This window comes from Castanea sativa, chromosome 8 (genome assembly GCF_040712315.1).
Source record: "Castanea sativa cultivar Marrone di Chiusa Pesio chromosome 8, ASM4071231v1".
Classification (NCBI taxonomy): domain Eukaryota; kingdom Viridiplantae; phylum Streptophyta; class Magnoliopsida; order Fagales; family Fagaceae; genus Castanea; species Castanea sativa.
Genome location: NC_134020.1, coordinates 36247861 through 36254451, shown reverse-complemented (window position 1 = coordinate 36254451; position 6591 = coordinate 36247861).

Here is a 6591-nt window from a genome sequence, read left to right as displayed (position 1 = left end):
GCTATCCTTGATGACTACAGCTGTATCCTTAACAATATATAATTATATTTGGCTTTAATGGCAAAGACCTTAAAGAGACCGGTTTGACTGATGCAGTTTATAACAATCAAGGTATTCATTACCTTTTTCTTTTTTTTTAATGCGTATATTTAAGATCAAAATTTTGGTAAGGTAATTATGTTCTATTGAAGTTTGGTTCCACCTTTCATGCAAACTAAAAACAATGGGGAGCCGGTGAAACTAAGAAAAGAAAGTTCTCCTATGGTAATTTCATCATAGTTGACTTGGGTGGCTGAAAATTATATGACCACCTACAATCACTTCTTCTCTTTATTTTTTAACAAAAGGATATCTAATAGAATAAAATCCTTTGTTATATGACTAAAGCTTTAGACGAGGTTATCATTTTTTTTTTAGACTTCTAGTATTCTAGATCTTTTAACAAGATGATGTAAGACCATATAACAAGATGAGAAACAACAGATCTTACCTCAAGGCCTAGGAGCTGGGCTATTCCTGTGAGGTCTGCCAAAGTCGCTCAATTTCTGTGGTTGTCGTGTGCACTGTGTCATGCCTAGAAGGTCACAAGTTGTGAAGTTCTTACGTCATTGTCAACCAATCCAATCACGTCTTGCGGCTGGGAGTCACACTTTCATTGGTAACGGCATCACTGGAGGTGTCTTTCAACTAGACCCTCAAGCTAGAGGCCAACAGATTTGAGACCTTGGATCTTGGCTCTCTCATCATCATCTATTCATTTGGCTGACAAGTCAGTGTTTTAATGACGATGGTGCCTTGGTAACATCTCTTTATCTTTCTCATCTCGGCCCAATTTTAGATGACTAGATATGGGCAGAGTAAAGAGATAATCATTGAGTCTCATCCCATGAGGTACTCTAGATTGAACCAAGTGAACCCTTTGTTACAGGAAGTGCTAGATGACTAATCGTATTCCCACAGACGGCGCCAAACTGATGATGCCAAAATCTTCAGTTGGGTTACTCGTCCAATCCAGAGCTCTTGACGATCTTGTAGGACCTGTGAGATAAAGAGAGTTCATCGAAAAGACCACCGGGTTGTGCCCTGTGGGTGAGCCTCCGATGCTTAAGTTAGTATCAACCTATATCTTTTTTACTATAGATAGCAATTTGTAGTGGTTTTTGACATACCTTAGAAAATGGACAGATTGTCCCTTTTATAGGTGACTTAGGTAGCTGTTGGACATAAATGAGGGTGATTATTACCCTAATTGTAACGTTCTTTATCTTGATGAGAGAGTTTAAGACCTTTGATGGTCGTTATTGAATGTGTTGGGTGGTTACTCATCTATCTTTGATGGCCTACTTATGACGCAATGATCGTCCATTAAGATGGACGACCTTAATGGTTTTTATGGACTCATCAATAACAATGTTGCAAACTCTATTTATCACATGACAAACTTCAAAGCTGTAAAATTCCTAAGGGAATGATACCAAGGTTCAAATAGCAAGCTTTAATGCAGGCAGTTGAGCAAAAATCATGATAACAAACAAAGCACAAAATTTTAAAAGGCCTTAAACAAAAAAACAACCATTGTTTTTAAACAAGATAAGCCTTAGGACAGTCATTGTTTTCAAGCAAAATAAGCCTCAAAACATGAAGACAATCACTGTTTGGAAATAAAAGCCTCAAAATAAGAGGCACCCATTGTTCATGACTTTGAAATAATGGAGATGAAAAAAAAAAAAACTAAGCTTGCTCTGAAGGATGATTTGTAGGTGCAATGACGGTCTGTCCATCAACACCATCGTCGGTAGCCTCACCTCCTTCAGTAGTAGTGATCTCTGCCCCAACAGTAGTAGTTTTCGCTCCAACTTTGGTTTCAATATCAACAAGAACAAAAGCAACCTCTTCAGCAGCTTGTCTCTCCTCCTCCTTGGCTTTATCAGCAATCATCTCTGCGTCAACAGCTTCAAAATCCAACGCTAAGAGGTCAATGGCTTCACCCTGGTGCTTCAATATCCACCTACGGAGAAGTTTAAAGCCCTTGAAATACTGGATGAACAGAAGGTCGGAGTACTGCTCGGACTCTTGGAACTGAGCAATCACCTCGTCTTTGGCCTCAATAGACCGAAGGAGGGCAGCTTGGAGTTCATCATCCTTTTGGGCGATGAGCTTCTTCTCAACCTTTAAGGCCTTCTTGAGCTCATCCACCTTCTCCTTGGATTTCACAGCCTGGTCCATAGCTTCCACTAAGGCCTTCCTCGTGAGTTTTCAGCCTCAGTGGACTCAGCCTTAGATTGAGCAACGACCACTTTTTCCTTAATACTCAGGTAGTCAATCATTAGTCGAAGGGACTCACCAAGGACCTGGAAGATAAAGACATGGATGAATCTCACATCTCTGTAGAATGAAATCCAAGGAAGCGCCAAAGGAAAAATAAATAAATAACATATCTGCATCAACTTGTGGATATGACGACTAACAAGCTCGTGAGAATGTACAACAGAAAGGCCCCTTAGCTCCTTGTCAATGATGACGTTATGGGCTTGGCCAACGGTGGTAGCTAGGTCCTCCCAAGCACTCTTCCTAACCTTGCCTTTCCCTTTAGAATGAGTAACAGGAGAAGCGACGGTCGACGAAGGAAGCGTAGCCACCAGCTCCAGAGAAGGAGTTGGGGAAACAGAAGCCTAGAACAAGGCTAGAGGGGTAGGCCCTTCAAACTTTCCTTCGCCAAATTTTCGCCTCTTTGCATCAGGGGCCAGCGAAGACAGAGACTCATTCTTCATGCTTCTCAGACGAGCATACTTATCCTTGCTTTGCCTAGTCGCCATCTCTGCAAAAAACAGACACTCTTCATTATCAAGAAACTTTCTCGTCATAAGAAGTGCATAATTGTCAATGTAAGGAAAATTGCTCGTCATCAAAAAGTAAAAAGAGCATACTCCTTTCTTCGAGAGTAATCTTCTCCAGCACCAATTCAGAAGGTTCGGGTCTAAGAAAACATTCGTATAAGTGATGAGCACCTACAAGACCCTTAAAATCCTTAGATGAGAGAGTAAGAGAAAACTCCAAAGCAGCTTCAACGCGCCCTTGGTATTGCTCCTCCAACTCAGGTCGCTCAACAGTTGCAAACAAATAAGAAAGAAGGTTAGAGAACCAGAAATGAGAAAAATGAAAAGAAAACAAAGACGGGAAGAGAAAAAGAGTGCACCAAGAGTGGGTGTTTCCCATCTTCGCAATAACCTCGGGCCTCACCCCAAAGGTCGTTGTTCAACGTCTCAAATTCTTCAGACACAAAAAAGTAATGTGATTTCCAATCACGAAAAGAAGTAGGAAACTCATGGACTATCTTGGTCTTCTTATCCCAAGGAGAGAGTTCAAAGTACCCATAGTGGGTAGAAGGATTCAACCTATATAAAAACAGGAATTCATTCAGGGTAATCATCTCCCCATCATGAACTATAAACCATATGGTCATGCAACTGACGACCGCCCTCCGGGATTAGGAACAAGCTGCCTAGGAGCGATATTAAGATTGGATAGAAGGTGGTGTATGAAAGGATGAACAGGAAACCTTAGTCCACAAGAGAAAGCAGCCTCATAGAAGCTCACCTTCCCGTGAGCAAAGCTACATGCTTTCTCACTAGTATAAGGCAATCTGGAGACGGCCTTATCAAAAATTTGGAATCTCCCCCTAATGGAGCATGGAATGGAGTCACAGACAAGGACGAAGAAGCTCGCAGAGAAGAGTGAGTACGTGAAGAAGGAGTCGAGGACTTAAGAAGTTTAGAAGAAACTGAAGGTTTCAAAGAAGAGGATGGCTTCATTGGAGTAATTTTAAAAATGGAATTGCTGCTAGAAGAGGAACTAGACTCAGACTCACCAACCCTAGCCTCAATTTCTTAATCACCCATCTCTACGCGATAAGAGATCAAGGAGTGTCGAATCAAGGGGTAATAATCAAGAAGCACAGGCCTAAAAGCAGCACAGTCACGGGGAAGAAACAACCCAACTCGAGGGCATTTTCCACCAGTCTTCTTAAGGAAAAATCCTAATCTAGCAAAGAAGAAGGGAACAAAAGGATGCTCACGCTGAATCAAAGACAAATCAACCATAAATGGAGTTCTAAGAAGGAGAATCTTACCAAGATTTTGAGAAGCAAGGAGTTTAGATACTTCAAACCTCAAATATGAAACCGGCGCAGAGAGAGGAAGGAAGAAGATAAAGAGTTTTTCTTTTCTCTAAAAAGGAAAGCTCGGTTTATGGCGCCAAAAGCTCAAGAAACATAAAAACCCTCACACGCACAGCCAAGGCATGAGCTACACGTGGCCCATACTTGACAAAAAATCACGTCTCCATTAGTGTGATGGGATGAAAATTTCGGGAAGAGGGAAAGAAATAAAAAAATGCTAGAGTTATTCCTCAACTTGTCTCAAAGAAGGAACGACTAAGGAATAAGGGGGCAACTGAAAAGCCACATTTGATCAGCAGACCTTCAGTGAATTTGGTTGATCGTAAGATTGCAGACCATCAGTAAAGTAGGTTGTCAATAATATTGACGACCATTGCACACAATAATGATCCAATCTTAAATCCTTTCCTTGACAAGGTCTGAACGTTACGGACTTCAGCAGACAGCCTCAAACAGCTAAGCTAACTGTTGTAAAACTGTTACAAGAATTTAAACAAGAATATAATGGCATTCAACAGGCTATTCATAGCCTCCAACGTATGGCACAATAAATGCCCCGAGCATTTATTCACAGACATACTATATAAGGCAAACAATAACAAGTAAGCAGGGATCTATGCATACACTTACACACTATACTCAGACTGTCTCTTACATTACTCTATTTCTTAAAGAGATAAATTGACTTAAGCATCAGAGGCTCACCCGGGACCCCAGGTGCCCTCTTCAATTGTTTCTTTGAAACAGGTACTGACAGTCGTCCATACCAGTGATGAGGAGCATACTGACGAGCTGTAGTTATCTGCTTCATCACCTTTGATATGGAAGTTCCAAATATGGCTCAAACCAATGAGGCTTTGCTCATCCAAGTTGATCCAAGATTGACCCCTATGTGTACGTTCGTCCTAAGACAACTTACAACGGACCAAATGACTTCCCTCTTTCTAGAATCATGGATTACGAAATATGAAGATCTTCACCAAGTAGTTAAGCCAATTCAGTCTAACAATCCTTTCTTCATCAAGAAAGAAAATGGCAAAGTTGAGACAAGATTCTTGAAGGCCCCATCAGAAAAGAAAGGTGTGACAGTTTTCCCAACCTAGATGGCAATGCTTCAGCTTGTGTCATTTGTTCGTGAAAATGGCCTTAAAATTAAAGCATTTGTAAAGATAGAAAACCTTTCTATGAAGGAAAATCACCATCTGGCCACATATGGTGGGATATTTATGATTGCGATGCATGCAAAGAAGTAGCAATCTACGATGAGACTAACCAAGAAGAAGGAAGAAAAAATCGTCCCAACAACACTTGAAAGAGAGATATGAAGCAAGTGATCTAGAAGTAGATCTCCTTGGAGAATCCTCTAGAAAATTTGACTTTTATGTTTCTTATCCTAGAACCAGAAAGTAAAAACCCCAATTCCCTCCAAATAAATAATCCAAGCCTAGATATGATGTTGACCAAGAGCCTAAACCTTCACTAATCCCATACTACCAAAATATCCTTCCCCAACTACCTAAATATCAACCTTTCCCTTCCAGACAAACCCAAACACATAAATCTTTACCTTGTTACATGTTTGACAAAGTGTCATCCTCTTATTTATTGGATTTTCCTCCTCTTGAAAGTTTTGAGCACCTCTAAGGCAACACAAAACATGTTTGGAAAATCAAAACCCCTATTGGAACCAACCTAGATGGGAGTCAAAAACAAGTTTTGTCAGTAGAAGTAGCTTTAAATTGGCAAGCAGAAAATGCTTTGGCACAAAATTAGGCCTTTTAAAAGATCCTTGATAACCAACAAAGGTTAGCTGAAGTAGTGACACATATCCTTTCATTCTCAGATTCTCTAGTTAATGATTTAAAGAAAAAGATCAAGATGATTGAACAAGAGCTTGCAATAATCGCATCCACAATCAAAGATATGTCTATTTCTTTCCCTCTTATAGGCTAGAAAGAAAAATAAAGGAAGCAATTATTGACACAACTTCAGTCCATAGAAAAATCCTATAAGATACATCCTAGCCACAATAGATCCTGATTACAACCCCGTCAAGACAAGTGGAATCTTCCCAGCCACAATTACCCACTACAAGTTAAGCTAGAATCCCCAAACCAGTCACAGAAAAAAAAAAAAAAAACTTCTCTTGATGGAAAAACAAAGATCCATTATATCAACTTCCAGACGCAACTGTTGGTACATCCTCAAAATCCCCAGACCTAAGCATGTTGGCCATAGACCTTGATCCTCCAAATCCAATCTCATCATTTATGAAAAACCTTATATTTGAAGATTCAAGGTCCTCTTTTGTGCTCCTAGTAATTGTTGACACTAATTTGGACCTTTTTAATCTAGGTCTAGAAGAGGTATTTATGCATCAACTAGAAGATCAGCCAATCGTAGAAAAAGATGAT